We start from the raw sequence: 21,457 nt of genomic DNA on the forward strand, positions 1-21,457 counted from the left end.
CTAACCTTACGGTATAGCACCTTGAAAAGCGCAGTACAACAGTACATCATCTGGCGCATGGGGGCTGGCATCCAGCGAAGAGGCCAGAAGACCTGCTGACTTGGGGAGGAGAGGCGGCGGGAGACGGCAGAGCTGAGGGATGGTCAGCGACAGGAGACGGAGGGCCAGCCGCAGGGTCGGGCACATCTGGCGGGGACGGAGCGCGTGTTTGCGTCTTTCAAAGTTCGCAACTTAAAGGCTCGTATGTAGCAGACTTACTGTACCACAACAAAACAACTCACATGAGTTTTTGGCTTTGTGGTGCATATAAAATTTATGTTTACATGACTCTGTACTCTTCTAAGTGTGAAATAGCATTATCTTAAAAGACTGTACATGCCTTGATTTAAAAACGCTTTATTGCTAAACGATGCTGAAATGGTGACCATAGTAATATCAAAGGCCACTGATCACAGATTACCATTAACAAATGTACCCAAAGTTTTGAAGTACGGCCATAAATGCCAAAATGTGACAGAGGGACACAGAGTGAGCAAAAGCTGTTGGAAGAATGTCACCAGTGGGGTCGCTGGATGCAGGGTTGCCAATCTTCGATTTGTATAAAAGCACCATATCTGCAAAGCACAATAAATGAGATGTGACCGTTTTAAACCTCCCCTGTTCAGACTTCTATGTGGTTTGTCTCCCACTGGTACCTGGCCGTAGACAAGGGCTCAGGTTTTGGTGTGTAGAAGGGATGCTCAAGGAATGTTGGATCAGATGCTAGGGTCTGCCTCATAGCTCTGGGTACCCATAGTGGGATTCAGGGGAGGGGCCCCCTGCTTCCGCCACCGTCGGCCCTCTGCTGGGGCTGCTCTTGTGCTGGCTGTGAGAATCCATTCCATTTGCCAAAGGGAGAAACTCCATTTGGACCGCCTGCCCCCAGCAAGAGAATGGAGAAACCAGAAATCTGGTGCTAGGCTTGCTTCACGCCTGGAGGAACCGAGGACTGGGGTGAGCTGGGAGCCCCACGTCCTGGGCAGGGAGGGCAGGTGCAGGACAACGTCTCCCCCGCTCAAGTTAGAATCAGTTAAGCAAAGCCAGGCAGACTGTGGAACAACCAGGAAGGATCAGAGCTTGGTCCCCACTTGGGCTGACTTCATTGTTGTTCAGTCACTAAGCTGTGTCCAACTACTTGCAACCCCGTGGATTGTAGCACTCCAGGCTTCCCTGTCCTTCACTATCTTTTAGAGTTTGCTCAAACTCATGCCCATTGAGTCAGTGATGCCATCCAACCATCTCATCCTCTGTCACCCCCTTCTCCTCCTGCCCTCCATCCTTCTCGGCGTCAGGGTCTTTTCCAATGGATTACCTGGATGAGTCTAAATCCAGCGAAAAGGGTCTTAGGGAAAGGACAGGGGGATTTGACACAGAGGAGAGGCCATGGGAAGATGAAGGCCGAGGCTGGAGGGACAAGGCCACGAGCCTAGGGATGCCTGGAGCCCCCAGAGTTGGAAGAGGCAGGAAGGATCCTTCCTGGAACCCCCGAAGGGATCACAGCCCTGCCCACACCTTGATTTGGGACTTCTGACCTCCAAACTGGGGAAGAACAATTTTCTGTTGTTTTAAGCCACAGGAAACTTACACAGATGGGAAGACGGTCCCCTGCCTCTGGGCCGAGCCCTTTCCGGGTTGAATGACTCTTCATTCAATGAGCTGGGGTCAGGCTAGAAGGAGATCCCCACATCCGGGTCTCCCTCCAGAGGCCAGGATGCAGGGTGCAGGGCCCTTGAACCGGCGGGGGTGTGGCCGTGGCCTCCCGTGTGTGGGAGGGACTGTACCTGTCCTGCTCCTGCAATCCGGGGGCTCCTTTGCCTTCTCCATCCTTGGATGCATCTATAAGTCCATTGGGCCTTCTCCTGGAAATTTCCATCTCTCCAGCAAATTCTCATCAGTCTCTGAAACTTGCTGTCCCAAACTGGGCTCCACCATAGCCCAAGGTTGCCAGAATGTCCAGTCTCCTGAAGGTCCCCCCTGAGGCCTGGGGATGCAGGGGCAAGGCCTGGGGTCCTGCGTGCAGATTGTGTGTCTGTGGACAGTAGGGACAAAGGAAATGAGGATTCTGTGTCTTTGTGGCCCACACTTCATGTTGCTCACAGAGGTGTGGGGGGTAGATTGTCATGTTTTCTACTCTTTGATTAAAGAGCAGGAAAAACCCCACAGAGACAGTCGAAGCCCCTCATTTCCCTCTTGGTGAGTGCTCCCTTCACCATCCTAAGGCCTTCTTGAACCCCTTGGGGCCTCCAACTCTGAAGCCAGGGTTTCCACTCCAAATGCCAGGGCCGGGGCCCCAGTCCCGTTGTCTGCCTGACCACCCAGGCTGGAAATCAACTCTACCTTTGACTCAGGAAACACCACCCCCAGGGATTCACCAGGGGACAAGCCAACAGCCCAAAGAGGACATATGGGATATGACAAGGGAATCTCGGATGTTGTAATGGAGCAGAGAACTGACTCTGTGCAGCTCACATGTCCTGGCCAGAGAAGACCAGGGTCAACTTAAAACTGGCTGGAGTTTCCCAGTTCTGTGCATGTCTGACAGCATCCTGGGATGGCCCTAGGGCCTGCAGTCTGGAAACTCACCTGGTGGTGGAGGAAGGGGCAGCGACCCCCGCCCCCCACCTCTTTAAGCATCACACAGCAAGAGCCAGCTCTAACAGGCCAGATGGCAGAGCAAGAAACTTCAGGTTCCTCACCTGCACCTGGAACCTGGATTGTGCACTTTGAACCTGGGTCATTCCTAGAAGCAATGCTTATGGAAGAGCCAAGGAACAACTATTTTGCAGTTTGCTCAACCACAAGTCTTGGAAAAACTGCAGAGGTCTTCATTGTGCAGTAAGCCAGTTCAGTTCACTTTTTCCCAGATTGTTCCTCTCTTGTTTGAGGGTATAACTGACATTCAGTAATTTGCACAGAACTCACACTTAAACTGTACATACCCAGGTAGCCAGCCTTGGATATAGGATGTTTCCATGACACCAGAAAGTTCTCCGTGTCCCTACCTAGTGAATACCACCTGCCGGGAGGCAAACGATGCTTCAGACTTCTATCCCCATAGATGAGTTTCTTTCTCTTCTAGGAAATCACATGTTTGAAACTAAGCAATTTATACTCTATGGTTTCTAGCTTCTTTTCTCAACATAATGGTTTTGAAATTCATCTTTGTTGTGGCTCATTCATTATTATTTCTGATTAGTATTTCATCACATAGCTAGACCACACTTTATCCATTCTTTTGTTGGTTAGCATTTGCCTTGTTTCCATTTGGGGCTTTTTATAAATATAGCTGCCATAAATATCTTTGGAGGGAGAGAGAAGAGAGAGGGGAAGAAACGGGAACATAGATTCTCCAACTATATGTTGGTGAAGACTCTTGAGAGTCCCTTGGACTGCAAGGAGATCCAACCAGTCCATCCTAAAGGAGATCAGTCCCGAGTGTTCATTGGAAGGACTGATGTTGAAGCTGAAACTCCAATACTTTGGCCACCTGATGTGAAGAGCTGACTCATTTGAAAAGACCCTGATGCTGGGAAAGATTGAGGGCAGGAGGAGAAGGGGATGACGGAGGATGAGACAGTTGGATGGCATCACTGACTCAGTGGACATGAGTTTGGGTAAACTCCGGGAGTTGGTGACTGGGCACACTGCAGTTCATGGGGTCGCAAAGAGTCAGACATGAGTGAGCAACTGAACTGAACTGAACTAAATAGGAGCCCATCAATCCATACCGATACAATATATATTAATACATTGAAAGTTTGATGAGAATCAGATGTTTATATCCTCCTAAAGTTCATCTCCACAGAGTACTTATTATAAAGAATCTTCAGACTCTCAACAAGCGACTTTCCCGTGGAGAAGCCTGGCACACACCCCTTAATCAAGGGACCCAAGTGAGCATCATCAGTTACGGGTCAAATTGAAATGCTTTGCCACCTGAGAGGATGCAGTGACAGAAACTCAGCCTCACTCTGCGACATTCCCGCCAGAGGTACTTGACCTTAATCTAATCACGGAGAGCTGTCAGAAAAAAGCTAAAGTGATAATGTAACCGTCACGATTGCCCAAATCATGCAATTAAAGGGAAGGGTGAGGAACTGCTCCACATGGAGGAAGCTGAAGCATCACCAACCGAGGTAACTGGGGGCTCTGGGCAAGCTCCCTTGCTATAAAGGACATTACTAGGGTCATTGGGAAAACATGAGTCTGGTGTGGTGATGAAACAGCATCCACCCACCTGTGTAAATGTCTCAATTGTTATCACCTGGTTTTGTGGGGGCCCTCTAGCTGCCGGAAAACACACCCAACTCTGCTCAGAAGTCTTGGAGCATCGCGGCAGCAACTCACAGCTTAGGAAAGTGAAGTTTTTGTGCTATGCTTGAAAACGTCTTGTAAGTTTGAAATTATGGACTAATAATAAGAGGACGCTTTCCCTGCCCTTGAGGAAACCAGTTTTTCAGCAGCCACTGATCCTCTCTTTGTTTATCCCAGGTGTGTCTGAGAGGACAAGGGTGGCTATTTTATGTCTGGGTTCCTTTCTGGTGCTGGTGGGAACCGGAAGGAGTACCAGCCCTCAGCATGGGGCTGTTTCTGGGACCCTGTGGGTTGTCCTAGGCAGACACGAAGCTCAGGGCACTCCTGAGCTTGAAAGGCAGGGAAGTCTGTGCACATGTAGGGGTGGGTGGTAGAGAAACCTCCTTGACTGGAGCTTGAGCATCGGAAACAGGAGAGTGGTTAGAAACTTGCTTACAACTCGTTTTATCCCTGTAGCAACCCTGGAAGGTTAGCATTATCTTTCGTGAATTAAGCCTCTGCACCAGGGCCCCAGGCACTGTTCCAGATGTTGAGGACAGAGCAGTGAACAAGGCAGACAAAGCCCCCCGTCCTTAAATAACTTACAGCCTGGAAGAGAGATGCGGTCAGTAGATGCAATGAATAAGTGAAAGATACAGGACGCTAGGGGGATTCTTGGAAGCTCAGATGGGAAGGAATCTGCCCGAAATGCAGGAAACTTGGGTTCGAAACCTGGGTCAGGAAGATTCCCTTAGAGGAGGAAATGGCAACCCACTCCAGTATTCTTGCCTGGGAAATTCCATAGACAGGCTACAATCCATGAGGTCGCAAAGAGTCAGACATGACAGAGCAACACACACACACACACACACACACACACACACACACACAGGATGCTAGATGGTGATGTGTGCTAAGGAGAAAACCAATTCCATAGACAGGCTACAATCCATGAGGTCGCAAAGAGTCAGACATGACAGAGCAACACACACACACACACACACACACACACACACACAGGATGCTAGATGGTGATGTGTGCTAAGGAGAAAACCAACCAAACCAAACACAAAGGCCATTAAGGGAAACTAAAAGCTAGGTACTGGACCTGAGCAAATGGTAAAGGTCTCTCTCTGGGGAGTGGAATTTGGCGTGCATGTATGTTTTCAATTTTAACCTCGCTTTATTTAAAATGCCTATGAAACACCTAAGTGGTGGTGTCAGAAGTTCAGAGACATGCAGGCGGGGATGGGCAGGTGGGCATCTTCAGTACATAAAGTGTTTTGGAGATACAGAGGGGACTCCTTGGGCAGGATCAGGACTGGCACCTTTGCACAGGTGAGAGAACAGGTATGTAGACAGGCTGCCTCACTGGGCCCAAATCACATGGCTGCTAGGTTGTGGAACTGAGATTCAAACCCAGGTCAGACTTATGTCAAGGCCCTAATCACAGCTGCCCTGGAGTCTTGCTGCTGTTGACTTGGCCTTGGGCAGGTCACTTGACCTTTCCTCCTCTACCAAAGGAGAACTGGGCAGTGGAGGGGCAAGCACGATGCAGGGGGCGCTGCGATGCTCAGGCGGGTGGTCGAGGAGCCAGCAGCTGCCCAGACGGGTCACTGGAATCACCCTGGGTATGTCCCCCACCCTCTTCCCGCCGCCCACTCTGGCACCTGCTCCCATCAGAGCAGCCCTGCCTTCTGGGCAGGGGTGGGGTCGGCTGGGGTAAAGGGGAGACAGGAAAGCAGTCTGAAAGCCAAGGTATCACTTTACATTGAGAAGCCACCTGCCACCCAGCCTGATATTCTGGGCTCAGCAGGACCTGTGGGCCCTCCCTGTGGGCACAGGATCCCAGCAAGCAAATCCCTGCCAGCCAGTGGCTGGGTGAACCTGGTATTTGAAGAAGGGGCGTGGGAGAGGGATGCAGGTTTGGTGGGACTCAGCTGGGTCTCTGCAGTGCCCCCTCGCCCCTGCTGGGGGGACTGGAACGGATCCCCTGGCAGGGGTGCGGCGCCCAGGTCAGCTGCGGGCTGGGCTGGCACTCCAGGGCTTCCGGGGCTGGCCCAGGCTCCTTCCGCCAACTCACTCTTCCTTTCGAGTTGTTAACATTTTTCCCTCTGTCCAGGACTGGCGGGGCCCCACCGCCTCTGTGGCTTAGCACCTCCACTGGGGCATCCAGCGGCTTCACGCTGTAAATGCCGGTGGCTCCTGTCACGTGGGGGGCTGGGCAGGTGCCTGGCCACACTACTTCCTGTCCCCCACCCACCTCCTCTGCCAGCTGGCAGGAGGCGGCCTCCAGCTGGCCACGCTCACTGTGGGGAAGTCGAATTTCCAGTTTCCCCCAGCAAAGCTGCTCTGGGCTGTGGCCTCTGGCCAGCTCAGAGCTCCGGCCCACCCTGAGGGCCTCTCAGCGGAGGCTGGAAGAGCAGCCAGCAGCACAGGGGGGACGGGGTGCGGGTGGGGGGTGGAGACAGGCTCAGAAGTGGGGACCCGGAGGGACTTGTGTCTGGGGTCACCCATCTGCCTCCCCTGCGCCAGGAATACTTGGCGCTGGGCGGGGAGCGGATGAAGGCAGCGTCTTGGGAGTCTGGGGACTTGTCAGGGTCGGATTTTGGTGTCAGCCGCAGGGGGCGCTGTCGGGATGGACTCTGGAAAGCTTCGAGTGGGGAAGACAGATGTTTGGGGCTGTGAGGGGTGCCCGGACATGGCTGGACTTGGGGCCTGGGCACAGAGACCCACGGGGAGCCACACAGGACTGTGGTGCCCATTGGGCTTCTTCCTCTCTGGGCACCCAGCGAGGAGACAGGGTGGCAACGGCAGTCTCAGTGGGGTGCAATTTGGGGATTTGGAACCAAGCACTATGAAAATATTGGAAAGTTTAGCCATAAATCGGAAGCTAATGAAACTGAAGCAATCATTCATTAGTTGTGCTAGCAGAGAGGAACGTGGCAAGGCAGCTTCTGATGTCAGAGACGCCCAGAGGCTTTCAGAGCCAAAGAGCGAGCGTGCAGCTTCCTGAGCCGATGGGCTTCACCTGAGGGGTGGTGAGACCCCGCACGGCCCATCCCCGCCCAGTGGGCTTCCCCAGGAGGAAAGGTGAGGGCAGTGGGAGGAGCGCTGGTGTTTAAGATCTAGTCCCGCCTCCACCTCTGTAGATGCATGTCCTCAGCCAATCACTGTGCCTCAATTTCGCATCTGTGAAAGGGGATAATAGGCGCTATGTCTGCCACTCAAGGTCAAGAGGGAGAGAAAATCAGGTAAGCAGTCGTGTTGGTGGTGGTTGTTTGGTGGACCACAGACCTTGTGGTCATCGACACTGTCCACGGAAGTCGCCTTTCTGGCATGCCTACTCTGTGCCAGGCCCTGGGAATGGCAGGAAACCAAGGAAGGCCCGGGGCTCTTCCTGGAATAGAAGGACCGGCCTGCCCAGCCTGCCTCCTCTGCAGGACCGAGCTCTCATGATTGCTATTCTGTAGCCATTATCGTCAACCTCGCAGGCAGGATCCAGAGGGTGAGGCCGCGCGCCCGACCCGTGGGAGCCTCTCAACAAATTCCCGACCAGCCTGAGACCCAGGCGGGGGCCCGCATCCTTGGGTACAGGCACTGCCCTACGAGGCAGTGAATCGGCAAAACCCGTTTCTCCGAAAACCCGACGCACAGTAGGTGCTCAAGAAATGGCCGGCTGATGCTAGGCAGCTAGTGGCCGGGTTGATTCAGGCTCTCGTCTCCCTCCCTCCCACACGAGGCGGTGGAACTCCGGCTGCCCACACGGTCTATGCAGTGTGTTATCTGCTCCCAACGACACCCACTCCCACAACAAAGAAGCTCGCCTCCACGGGGGCCACCTCTTCTCGGCGCAGCCGGGAGGTGCAGCGGGCGAGAAGCCTGACCGTCCCCCACGGCTGACCCCCGTCCTGACTCAGAAGCGGTCCCCGGTGGGTACTGCTGCGCCAGGGACCGAGGGTTGGAAGACAGACTCGCGAGCCCCGAGCGCACGTAGAAGCCTAGGGCCCAGGTAGCGCCCGAGGGGCGCGCGGCGACGCCGCCTCCAGCCGCGATTTAAAGGGCAGCGAGGGGCGGAGGGATCCTTTCCGACAGCTCAATAAGAATCCCTCCGCCGCGAGCTAAGCGCAGCGACGACTGGCCTCGTCCTCTCAAAATTCGCTTTTTTGTCCCTCCGCCGATGGAAGCAGCCGGCGGGGGAACTCATTTCTTTCTTGGGTTTCTCCGCCTCCCCAACCCCCACCCAACCCCCAGTCCCGTAAAAGCAACAGAGGCGGCCGAAGAGGCGTGAGCTGAAGTGGTGTCCCTCCGCCCGGCCGAGGGTACTCCTTTTCGTGTCCTTCCACCGTTCCCGGGCGGCGTCCGAGCGGCTCACCGGGGGCGGCGACGCGTCTGCGGCGCGGACGGCGAGGCTCCGGGGCTATGAGGTGAGGACACCCGGGCACCGGAGACGGCACGCGCGGCGCCAGGACCCGGGGCGCGGAGTCGCCAGGCCAGCGGCTGCCTCCGGGATTCCCCGAGGCCGCGCGAGAGGCGAGGTGAGGCCCGCGGCGCGGGGGCGCGGGGGGCGCGGCGCGGTGGGGGCGGGGGGCTCCGGCCGCGGCTGGGACTCATTTCCCGACAGCGGATGGAGCGGGCGGTGCTGCGGCCGGGGCCGCCATCTTGGATTTTACTCTTCCCATTTTTCTGTGGAATTATTTTTGGTGATTAATTTTCTTGAGGGACGAGGAAGTGTCGCCGGGCAGAGCGGCCCCCCCCCCCCCCCAGCGGCCCAGGCGGCTGGGCCTCGACGCTCCCCGAGGAGGAACGGGTAGCGCCCGGCGGTGAGCAGGGGGGCGGACGCCGGCGCGGGCGTGCGGGGGGCGGCGGGGCGCCGGACGCGGGCGGCGGGCTGGGGGCGGGCCGGCGGGAGCGCGGGGGGCGCCGGGCCGGGCCAGGGGTGGGGGGACCGGAGCCGGGGCAGCGGGGGCGGTGGGGACGGTCGGGGGAGGGGCGCGGCGGCGGGCGGGGGGCGCGGGCCCTGCAGTGGACGCCGCGGCCGGAAGGGAGCGGTAGCGGCCGCCGGGCAGCGCCGGGCCGGCCCGCGGCCGCACGAGGGGAGCAGCCCCGCCGCTCGCGATTGGGGGACTCTGTTTTCCCTCTTCTCCAATGGGCAGCCGTGAACGGTCTCGCCCAATCTGCTCTCTCCGTCGCGCTCAACTTTGGGTTGTTTTTGTTTGGGCTCGAGCCTCATTCCTGGTCTCCTCCCGGGCCGGTCCTCCGCCCCGCTCCGTGCCTTCTCCTGACGGCGGCTCCAGCACCTTGGCCCGGGTTGGCCTCCCTGGCCCCGGGCCCCCCCGCCCCCTACGCTTCGGCCCGGTCCCCCTCGGTCTGCCGGCGTCTCGGGTCCCGAGGACACGCGCCGGTCCTCCCAGAGTGACACGGTCCCCTTCCACATCCCCAGAGATGATGATCCGCGTCACCCCCAACTGTGAGAGTGGGGGAAACGTGAAGAAGGTGACAACGGGACCGGACTTGCTGGAATGGTATAGAAGCACTTGGGACGCAGAGAAAGTCACTCTTTGTCGGTTTGGATTCGTTTGACCCGGTTTTGGAGCTCTGGCTTCCGACCCATTGAGTAGGGGAAAGTTTTTTTAAGAATATTGAGGCGAACGTGTGTTCTTTGAAATTTAAGTTTTTCAGAACTTGCCAAACGAAATTCTCTTGGGGAGGGGGGGCGGAATCTTTATTTAGAGTAGGAGGCAGAAGAATTGATTGGTTGTGATTGTGCTTCTTTTCATCAGGATCTTTTTTTAGATTTAAAGCGTTTTGATGTAAAGTACAGTGGAGCATGGCTTAATAAGATCATTGGTGGAAACAGTTGCCAGCTGAAGCTTTTTTCCTTCCCCCTTTGGTCTTTAATAGTAAGAACACGCCTATAACTTTTGGTGATTAATTGTCAAAGTATAAGCATTTTGAAGAAGGAAGGGGAAATCAGTTTTGCCTGAAATCATCACAGATAATTTGTACCTACCAGGAAACTGAAGAGTTACTTAGTATAGACACAAGTTTACCTTGTAGCCACATGTTTAGCGCCTTCACCACAGGTGTGGTCCTGTCACTGTGGGGCTCGCTAGATTCCAGGATTAAAGTCCACAAACGCTTTGATCCCAGCACGTGTGGGAACTCGGCCCCTTTTCCAGTTTCTAATCACTCAGCAGTCTCTTCTAACGTCCGAGCTCGGGGCCCAGCAGTTTCCCCTCTGCTGTCTTTTGGTCATGCCTTGCCCAGCACTCCTGCGCTCCCGGCCCCGGAATGACACTCTTCAGAAGGGCCTCATGAGAGAGTGACCTTCTGGGTAACTCTTCCACACCGCACAGAACTCTTACACACGTGCAGAGACTGAGCGCTCAGGAGAAGGCACGCTTCTTGTGTGTTCTCTGAGCAGTTGTTATATTGTATTTGGCTATTTACTTGCTCATCCCCTCGGTCTTCTTGCCAGCTTATTGAGTTATCTCCTCTGCTTTGAGCAGGTGCTCAATAGACACTTGATGAAAAATACTCATTTATTAATAGAACTTGCTGATATATAGTTGTTCAAAATTCCTGCGTTCTACTGTTATTACAGCATTGCTGTCGTTAACATAACCACTTAGTTTGAGAGCAAAAGGAGTGATGGGGATATTTACTCTTCAAGGGGAGAAGAGAGTAGGGCTTAATTTTTTACCCATAAACTTTGAAACTAAACAAAGTCATTTCCAAGTGCTGTCTTGCCTGTGTTTTCATTTGTCTTCTTGTGCACACTGAAGTGCTTCTGTTTTGAACTCTCCATGCCTGAAGCAAATTGCAGTGGGCAGTGTGGGGATCTAGCGGAATATGCATGTGAAGGAAGTGGCTGCAGGTTGTTTGTGTCTTTGAGCGTTGAGTTTTGTGGGTGGGGCATGTTGGTTTACAAATTTTCCCTTGGGTCCTATATGTCTGGGATTGAATCTGGTTTCTCTTAGTTTGAGTGTCAGTTTGTGGCCTTGTAGGACAGGAGCGTGTGGCCTGATTGTGTTGCACAGTCATTTATTTGTGTGTGTAGCATGGTAGCAGCTCCCTGTCTACAGGAATGCCCTTCATACAGCTTAGGAAAGCAAATCCTTTCAGACAAGTGGTGTCGATTAATTATCCTGTGCCTGCCATATATGAGCTTTACTTTCTCTCCTCTCGTAAAATCCTTCTTCGGTGGGCAGGAGTTACAGGTCTTTGTCAGCCCTGGAACACACTAACTGCTAAGTTTTCCACACAGTGTTAAAGATGGGGATGTGTGTCTTTGTTCCAGTGTGTATATTAGTTTCACAGATACACTGAGGAAATGAAGGCAGAGAGCATAGACAGCTGTGTCTCAGGTGGAGCTCTGTGCAGTAGAAGTTTTATGTGTAAAGATGTAACTCAGTTTTTCGGCCTGATTTTTAGTTACTTTTTATTTGGAGGGAAAATGTATTTGCTGATGTGTCTTGGTGTAGGGGACGGTTTTAATTGCAATAAAAAGCACACACTTAAATTTACTAGTGCGTGAAGCTAGCCAGTGCACTTTAAATTGCAAGTATTAGGAGTTCTAACCATTAAAACAGTGATTTGAAAAGTAACTTTTTTCTTGGATAGTCTGTCAACTTTGAAACCTTAAAAAACATACTCTGTTTGAAGCTCTTAAGTATGAAATGTGATTGAACCCTGTGGTTTTCATGAGGGAGCTCCATGGAACAAGCTGTACAAGGAAGGGTCCTAGTGAACAAGTCAGGAGTTCCACTGGGCTTAGCAAGTTTCACAACTTTCTTTAAATTCTATCAACTCTACATTTCATTCCCCCCAACCCCCCCCCCCAAAAGAAACCCTGTTCAAATCTGGTTTTACTTTAGTTCTTACTGTAAGCCCTTTCTTTCCCCGTAATTTGGTGTTTCCTAGAAGATTAGAAGTGTTGGTTGAGAGGAAATGTCATGTTTAACCAATAACTTAACTCTGTATTTTCCTACTAATGTGACTGGAGTTTGTCTTTGTCCAAATCAGATTACAGAAAGTCTGAGTAACTTTTCACTTACAAAAAGGTATCTTGTTTTATTCAACAGACACGTCCTCAAATTTTAGTCATGCACATCTTACTTTACTTGCTTTATAGGACTTTACTATTTTAAAGTTGTGGAATAGAGAGAATCCATCTGTGCAGGAAAGACTCATTACTTTGTTTTTCTAAACCCACATTAATGTCTAGTTTTAAAAAAAAACACCACACTTTCCTTTTGATCCCCATGTTGCTCAGAGGCAGTGGATATATTGTCTTTATATAGTTGGTGACGGAAGCAGAACTGTTTGCATTAATTCTAAAATATTCTCACAGAATGGAAAAAAAAGTCACTGATTTCCATAGTCATTGATGCTCTGAATTATGTTTTGCTTCATGATTTTCCTTCCATTAGGTTAAAGGGTTCCTAGGACCACTGGGGCACTTTGATCACTCACTGCCTCTGTCTCCCATGCCAGCCACATTGGGGGTTGGCTAGTATCTGTGTAAGACAGACTCAAACACTGCACAGTCTTTTCTAAGGATATACATAATTTTATAGTATAATTATACATACAATTATGGGGCTGGGTGAAGGACCACTGGACTAAGACTCAATACCCGTGTTCCAGTCTGCTCCTTATTTGTTTAAAGCATTGATGGGGCCAAGCCTTAGTTTCTTCATCTGTAAAACAGCTAAACATTAATCTCTGACATCACTTGCGGTTCTAGAGTATACTCTTTTACACTTAATCACCACCCATTTTCTCACTTCTGAGAGCTAACTTACTCACTTTGCCATCTCTCCAATTGGTTTACATAGTTCATCTGTGTATTTCACATAGTCTTTCCTCCTTGTTTTGAAATATTATTAAGTTGATGGTACAGCTTACAATCAGGCTTCCCTGGTGGCCCAGTGGTAAAGAATTCTCCTGCAATGCAGGAGATGCAGGTTCAATTCCTGGGTCAGGAAGATTCCCCTGGGCAAGGAACTGGCAACCCATTCCAGTATTCTTGCCAGGAAAATCCCACGAGGAGCCGGTGAGCTACAGTCCATGGAATTGCAAAGAGTTGGACATGGCTGAGTGAGGACACACGCACAGCTTATGGTCAGTTGGGTTTTAGAACTTGGAGACGGGGATCCCAGAAGTTCGATTCTTAAGGTCTGTGTGGCTTCCACGTCTCTGTGGCTCCTACTTGTCAGCTGCATTTCTGCGGGATGTCCTATCTTCTGTGTTAGGAGAGCACACAAAGACAAGAGCACGTGAGAAGCCTTTTTGTGGGTGATACACGTGTGCCTCCAGACTTCAGCTAGGACGCTCGAGTTCTAGACCCAGGCTAACTGTTTAAGGCAGCTTGACTTCAGGAAGGCAACTTCGTTCTGAGCTTCAGCCATCTCATTTGTAGTGATAATACCTGTCTCACCTATCTCATAGCGTGGCCAATCTGGGGAACCCTTGGTACGCGTGTTAGGATGGAACAAACACGGGGCTGGGGCGTCTTTATGGGAGCACCAGGTCCGCAGATCTCTTGTGACGCTCGGATTGCCGCTCAGGTCTGAGGCAGAAGCGCCCTTCCAGTGAAGGTCCTGCTGCTGCTGCTCTGCTCAGCAGATACCTGGCTTTCACAGGCTTCCCTTTGGTTTTGCAAAGGTCCCCCACTCCGTAGTTGCCTTGTGCAGTTTCCCGAAAGCGGAAACTCTCGTGCGCCCTCTAGTGTTTCCTGGACGCAGGCCGTATTCCAGCACCACGAACAGTGCCTAGAGGCTCCCAGCAGTTTCTTGATAAATACTGAATTGAGTTGTTTCTCGGTCTGCAGAATGATTCATTTTGTCTGTCTGATTTTTAACAAGGTTGAAATATCTGATACAGTTTAACCTCTGAAGAGTATTTTCATTTTCAAGAAAAGCCCTTATGTTGCATGTTGTGAAGGGATATGTATTTTCAGCAAGAAAACTAACATACTATTAGGAAGATGGAACCCCCTCCCCCCTCCCACCTGCTGAAGAGTAAAGGCGGCTGATCCTTCAGCCAGTGAGCCAGTAGAGGCTGGAGCTAGAGAGACCAGATAGAAACCTACTTCTCCCTTCCCGTCACAAAAGAGACAAAAAGTCCAAAAGTCTGATTTTGGACTCTGGGAGAAGGTGAGGGTGGGATAATCTGAGAGAACAGCATCGAAACATGTATATTATCAAGTGTGAAATGGACCGCCAGTCCAGGTTGGATGCATGAGACAAGTGCTCGGGGCTGGTGCACTGGGCTGGTGCACTGGGATGACCCAGAGGGATGAGGTGGGAAGGGGGTTCAGGATGGGGAGCACATGTAAATCCATGGCTGATTCATGTCAGTGTATGGCAAAAACCACTACAGTATTGTAAAGTAATTAGCCTCCAACTAATAAAAATAAATGAAGGAAAAAAAGAGAAAGAAAAAGACACCTCATTCAGAGGAGGATTTAGACCAAGCCAGTTGCCTCAGAAAATGTTTGGTGGGTGGGTGTAGATAGATCAGGAGTGTTTTTGATCCAAAAAGGTGATTGGGTTTCTGTATTTATGCTTTTTGGTTTATTCTTGATTATTCAATTGGAAGTTTGTCCCCACATTAGTCTGTCCTTGTATCCTACTTGTTTCCTTTATAGCTCTTACCAGAACTTACTGTTTCATACTTGTTTGTCTCTCATCTCATGCTATACTCTGAGCTCTGTGAAATCAGGATCCATGTCTATTTTGTTTTAGGGCCTTGCTCTTCAAATATGAGGCAAAATATATTTAAAATTTTGTTTGAGCAGGCTTATATTGCTTTCTTGTATGGTCAAAAGTGTATATGTAGTCTTTCAGCATGGCTTTTTTCTCATTCTTTAAGGCTTCCTCTTATTTGTGAAATGAGGGTGATGATAGTTGTATAAGTTATTGTATATTTTTAATGTTTTATGATACAAATTGTGTTGTATAATTTGCTATTTTATTGTGTTTATGAATATTAAAGATCTATTGTATATTTAAGATACTGTGATATGGGTAAATGATATGATATATATGAAGTTATTAGCACAATTGTTGGATCATAATACGAGCAGCCAGGTGGTCCCTGTGGCGTTCAGTTCTTCGTTCATGTCTGAGTGGACACTTGCTTAGCTGTGTGTTGGGCACTGGTAAGCATGTAAATCCATGGCTGATTCATGTCAATGTATGACAAAAACCACTACAATATTGTAAAGTAATTAGCCTCCAACTAATAAAAATAAATGAAAAGAAAAAAAAAAAACCAACAAAATCTGTAGTTCCTCTGTTAACATGCGAGGTATATTCAGTGATGTTTAATTATACATTGGTGCCAGAAAACACACTGCTTCTCTTCAGGAGCAGTAGGAAAAGCAGAGCTGATCTTAACTCTATCATAAATGAGCGTCTTGCTCCTTTTTATTCTCTTGAAACTTTGTACTTTTTCTAATGGATGAGGTGATGTGATTTTTTTTTTTCCCCTGTGAGAATTATGGTAGGATGAGGAATAGGGAATTTCTATTTGATTCTTGACAGTTTTGTGAATGATATATCAGCGTGCCTGGTCTTCTTTTCTTTGTTTCTTCCTTAGTTACATGAAAAGAGGAGATAATTGGAGACCTTTATTGTATTAGCAGTTTCTGCTCATTTAATCCTTGTGCCAGACTTCTCTTCTTTTTACTAATGAGACATTAGCTAGGTTGAGTGACTTGTCCATGGTCACGTTGCTGGAGAGTAGTGAGTGAAGCCAGAGTGGGCCCCGGGCGCCCTGCCCCTCCCGAGCCACAGCCTGACCCAGGGTGTGCGCTGCCCTCGGCACAGGCTGCCACCCGCAGACTCTGTCTTGGCCCAAGGCTCGGACTCAGCCCAGGATTCACTTTTTGTAGGTTTTTCTCACCCTTGTCTTTGCCCATAAGAGTTGATGATTCTTTGTTCTACTTCACTCAGAGCTTCTCGGGAACTGTGGGCTGTACTTACAGGGTCTTGCCACTAGGTGTCATCTGTTGATAGAGGAGTAAAATGCTGTTTGGGTCCCAGAGAGGAGGGTAACAAAGGAAGCATCCTTGATTTTGTTTATGGGCGCTCCTAGGTGAGCAGGTGGAGCAAATGTGGAGAAATAGGGAAGGAGATTGGGGGCAGAATTTCCCTCAGCAACCACATCAGCTAAGACCTTTATTTTAGAGATATCTGCTGAGACAGTTGGAGGCACAGATCTTTCTTACATAGAATCCTTTGTTGTGATACATACTGGTGTACGTATGGTGTATGTAAAAAGATGCTTTGAAGCAGTATTTTCTGTAATGAGGAGTTTTACATGCTCAGCTGTAGATCAGTGGCCAAATAAGTTTAAGTGTTGTAAACATCTGATTGTAGACCTTCCAGTGGTGGCTCTTTTGCTGTTTAAAATGGTCTGTTAAATGAAAATTTTAATAGTTTTAATTTTTAATTCTTGTGGTAAACATATATAAATATATAATGTTCCATATGATGCTTCTAAGGAAGGTTTTGGTTAACTGTGCTTAAGCACGGTGCATGAGTAATTAGATGTTTAATTGAGACACCAGTTGTATCTTCACAATCCATACAGCTCTCTCTGTAGCCATGTTGATACCTGAAGTTGAAGGGGGAAGTGACTCTTAAAAATGTATTTAAACAACTGTTTAAAGGCGCTTAACATCTCCTGTAATGTGTTGAAAGTTTATGTGTTTCTGGAGTCTAACTGGAATGTGTTTTTACTTTGGTTTACTTTTTCATGGTCTCTGTGTTGGTTTCCTGTGCGCCCTATAAAATACCACAGGGGGTGGCTGGTAACAGCAGACGTGTCTGCTCTCAGTTCCAGTGGACCAGAGTCAGGGTCTGGGTGGGGCCCCCTCCAGAAGCTCTCGGAAAGCCTTGTTCTTTGCCTCTCCCAGTGTCTGGTGTCCATGGCATTCCTTTGCTTGTGGCTGCCTCTCTCCAGTCTTTTTGTCTTTTTCTCAAAGTGTCAGTCAGTCAGTCAGTTTAGTCGCTCAGTCGTGTCCAACTCTTTGCGACCCCATGAATGGAGGCACGCCAGGCCTCCCTTTCCATCACCAACTCCCAGAGTTTACTCAAAGCCGTGTCCATGGAGTCAGTGATGCCATCCAGCCATCTCATCTTCTGTCGTCCCGTTCTCCTCCTGCCCCCAATCCCTCCCACCATCAGGGTCTTTTCCAATGAGTCAACTCTTTGCATGAGGTGGCCGAAGTATTGGAGTTTCAGCTTCAGCATCAGTCCTTCCAATGAACATCCAGGACTGATCTCCTTTAGGATGGACTGGTTGGATCTCCTTGCAGTCCAAGGGACTCTCAAGAGTCTTCTCCAACACCACAGTTCAAAAGCATCAGTTTTTCGGCGTTGAGCTTTCTTCATAGTCCAACTCTCATTTCCATACATGACCACTGGAAAAACCATAGCCTTGACCAGACGGACCTTTGTTGGCAAAGTAATGTCTCTGCTTTTTAATATGCTATCTAGGTTGGTCATAACTTTCCTTCCAAGGAGTAAGCGTCTTTTAATGTCATGGCTGCAATCACCATCTGCAGTGATTTTGGAGCTCAAAAAATTAAAGTCTGACACTGTTTACACTGTCTCCCCGTCTATTTCCCATGAAGTGATGGGACCAGATGCCATGATCTCAAAGTGTATGTGGTGTCAAATCTCCCTTTGCCCTTCCCTTTTAAGATCACTTGTGATGACATTTACGGCCCACCTGGATAATCTCTTTCATCTCAAAAATCTGATTTAATCATGTTTCCAAAGACCTCTTCCCTTGTAAACTAAAATTCACAGGTTCCAGATTAAGACATGATAGCTATCTTTGGGAACCGTTTTCCAGCCTCCTTTCGAGAAATTGTTGCAACCAATAACCTGGTTCCATCCCTGGGTGGGAAGATCCCCTGAAGAAGGGAACTGCTCCCCACTCCAGTGTTTTTGCCCAGAGAATCCCATGGACAGAGGAGCCTGGTGGGCTACAGTCCATGGGGTCACAAAGAGTCAGACACGACTGAGCGACTTTGACTCCACTAGCGGGATTAGTGACGCCGTCTGTAGCCATCCTTTTATCCTTACGGGGTGGCTGGAGTATCACTGTGCACTGGTGGGGAACTGCTGTCTTCAGGCACCATCCTCTTGCTGGTCTGAGTGGGGCTTTGCCTCCTGAGACTGCTTGAGAAAGCTGTTGAATTGACTGAAGCAAGATGCATATGAGTTTGTACAAAAGCTGGAAGAGAAAAGCAGAAATGATACTTTTTCAGTAGCTCTTTTCCAAGTGTAAAGACCTGTTCTTTGGCTCTAAAGTTTGGTGCTAGATAACCCGTGAGCACGGAATCTGCTGACAACTCCAGCTTCGGAGCAGCGCCCTGCCCTGGGGGAGGGCTTTCTGCTGAATTAAAGGGAAGAGTCATCCCTGGGACTTCTAGCACTAGCATTGGTTGAACTCTGACAGGTCATCTGAATTCTTGAATGAGATTTTTTTCCTGGCCGTGTTTACAGGAGCAAGTTTTAAGGTTACAGGTGTGGTAGCTTTCATGGTAGTTTTCTAACAAATTGTCAATGTACAGTTACCCTGTCAAACTGCATTAGAGTCTTAACAGTGGAGGAGTAGTGATCCCATGTGCTTCTGGTGGCTCTGCAGGGCTTCAGCTGGTCTCATTTCGTGAGTTATTACTGGAGGAGTCCGTGGAACCTTGGCTATATGTTGGATGCGGATGAATTTGGAATAGTCATTGACAGAGATGGACAGGAATTCTTTGGTACGTATGTTATAGAGTCCTGTTGTCATTTGAGACTTGAAAGAACTGATAATCTATAATGTAGCAGTTAGGTTTGAGACTGGAAAGGGGGATATGATACAAGTGGACCTGTGGTGTGTTGGGCCTTGTGATGGGTTCCAGTGATATGAAAGTGTACCTTATCTTTGTTATGCTGTGTGGGAAAGGCAAGTGTCATCAAGTAATACATGAAGAAGTGAGTACAGTTGTGATGAGCACTGTGAAGGAGAAATATTAAAGCATGTATCATGGCAGTCTGCTGGGCTGAGGACTGGGAGGTGGGCGCGCTGACGGGCAAAGCCCGGGGTGTGCTGTTTATTCTTTTGAGGTGTGCGTCTTGTTTGCTGTTTCTTCTTTGGGCAGTGCCTTCTTTCATTTCTATGCTTTTTATTTGTGTTTGTCATCTTGTGCTTATTTTAAATACAAAGCTCCTGGGAGTCTGGCGTTGTGACAGTGTGAGCATCAGAGTCCACAAGCATTGAAAACTTGTAGAAGGATTTCAATGACATTTTTTCACTTCCCATCTGCCTAGAAGTCTGGTTTTAATTGCTGCGAGTAAAGTTTTAGAAATTGGCTTTAACTTACATACATATGGATGATGCAGAAGGATTTTTGTGAAATCTGTTTTATTTTCCTTTTTAAACTTATTCTTTATTACAAAAGTGATATATGCTCATCTTGAAAAGTCAAACCTTTTGAAGAGTATGTCATGTAACAGTTAAGAAATTGCTTGTAATCTGTTTCTCCAAGATAAGACTGTTAACTGTTTGGTGTATTGAATTATTTTCTCAGCAAATTGTAACTGAATCACTTGAAAAATGTTTGTTCTGCTTTTTCTCAATAAAGATTTTAAAAAGTCCTCTAGCAAGCTAGAGCCTGCTTTTAAAAATGTGTTAACCTTTTCATTTCAGCCACTTGGGGAATTGTTTCCTTGTCAATGGATAATTTCTCTAAAATAAACTACCTTCAGACAAGTTCAGTTGGAAACTGGTTAGAGAGTTCTTGGTGATGTTATCAGAAGTGTGTCAAAATTTTTGGTAGTCTTTCAGAATCGATGTTTTCATTTTTTATAACAGATTTTTTTTAAATCCCAATTTGTATTTAGGATACCCAATGAAAAATTCCTGTCCAAAAGTTTTAAGTGAAAAAGAACTGAAACCAGAGTTCTCAAATTGGAGATGAGCAGCTGAGTTCAAAGGCACAGTTTATGGTCCGTGTGAGTGTCCATAAAGGACACTCTCAAAGTGGGAGGCTGGGAGCATGTTGACATTTGTTGAGGGTCCGTCACTGGAGATAGAGTGGGCACATTTTCTATGAAACACCTCTGTGCTTTCTTTGGAAACTGGAATTTCAAGTATTGGGGGGAGTGGGTTGTTTGTTTTTTCCCAATTATAAAGAAATAGGTTCATTGTCAGTGTTTTGGGGAAAAGTCTTTTTTTGATGTTAATCCCGTTCTCCCAAAACAGCCATTGCTGTCTGTTGATGATTTGGAATTTATGATGGTGTGTGTGTGTGTGTGTTACCTTAGTGGTATTAAAATGTGGTCAGTCTTTCCTCTTTAAACACAGCTCTAAAGAATTCATTAAATACTTTCCTCTTTAAATGCATCTCTTGTTTTAGCAATTTTCTGGTACGTTTTGTATTATCACAAGTTGTGTGCCCTTTTGTTTACATTTGAATTCTCCAGGTCAGAATACTGGAGTGGGTAGCCTTTCCCTTCTCCAGGGGATCTTCCCAACCCAGGGATTGAACCCAGGTCTCCTGCACTGCGGAGAAGGCAATGGCACCCCACTCCAGTGTTCTTGCCTGGAGAATCCCAGGGACGGGGGAGTCTGGTGGGCTTCCGTCTGTGGGGTCGCTAAGAGTCGGACATGACTGAGCGACTTCCCTTTCACTTTTCACTTTCATGCATTGGAGAAGGAAATGGCAGCCCACTCCAGTGTTCTTGCCGGAGAATCCCAGGGACGGGGGAGCCTGGTGGGCTGCCGTCTATGGGGTCGCACAGAGTTGGACACGACTGAAGCGCCTCAGCAGCAGCAGCAGCTCCTGCATTGCGGGCGGATTCTTTGCCAGCTGAACTACAAGGGAAGCCCTTTACATTTGAGAGTAGAATCTGAAGTATGGGCATCCTTCCCCACCTGTGTTGGTCCAGTGAAACCCTTCCTGTTGTGTTAGTGTCAGATAAACTCCCAGCTGGGCTTCCCTGGTGACTTGGTGGTAAAGAACCCACCTGCCAGTGCAGGAGATACAAGTTCAGTCCCTGGGTGGGGAAGATCCCCTGGAGGAGGAAATGGCAAGCCACTGGTTATTCTTGCT

At 49.1% G+C, this 21,457-nt stretch overlaps 1 protein-coding gene across 3 annotated transcripts in view; it reads left to right on the forward strand.

Annotated features, from left to right (window-relative positions):
- Nucleotides 1-8,531: 8,531 nt before the first annotated feature.
- The window catches only part of KMT5B (lysine methyltransferase 5B), a 53,104-nt gene continuing 40,178 nt past the window's right edge, over nucleotides 8,532-21,457 (forward strand). The window contains exons 1-2 of one of the 3 annotated variants that reach the window (XM_043924732.1): nucleotides 8,532-8,870; nucleotides 9,054-9,155. The gene's annotated coding sequence lies outside the window, so the exon portion shown is untranslated. Of the gene's footprint in view, nucleotides 8,871-9,053; nucleotides 9,156-19,005; nucleotides 19,124-21,457 lie in introns of those variants that run through there. The other 2 variants (XM_043924731.1, XM_043924734.1) reach the window with 2 other exon arrangements.

This window comes from Cervus elaphus, chromosome 2 (genome assembly GCF_910594005.1).
Source record: "Cervus elaphus chromosome 2, mCerEla1.1, whole genome shotgun sequence".
Lineage (NCBI taxonomy): Eukaryota > Metazoa > Chordata > Mammalia > Artiodactyla > Cervidae > Cervus > Cervus elaphus.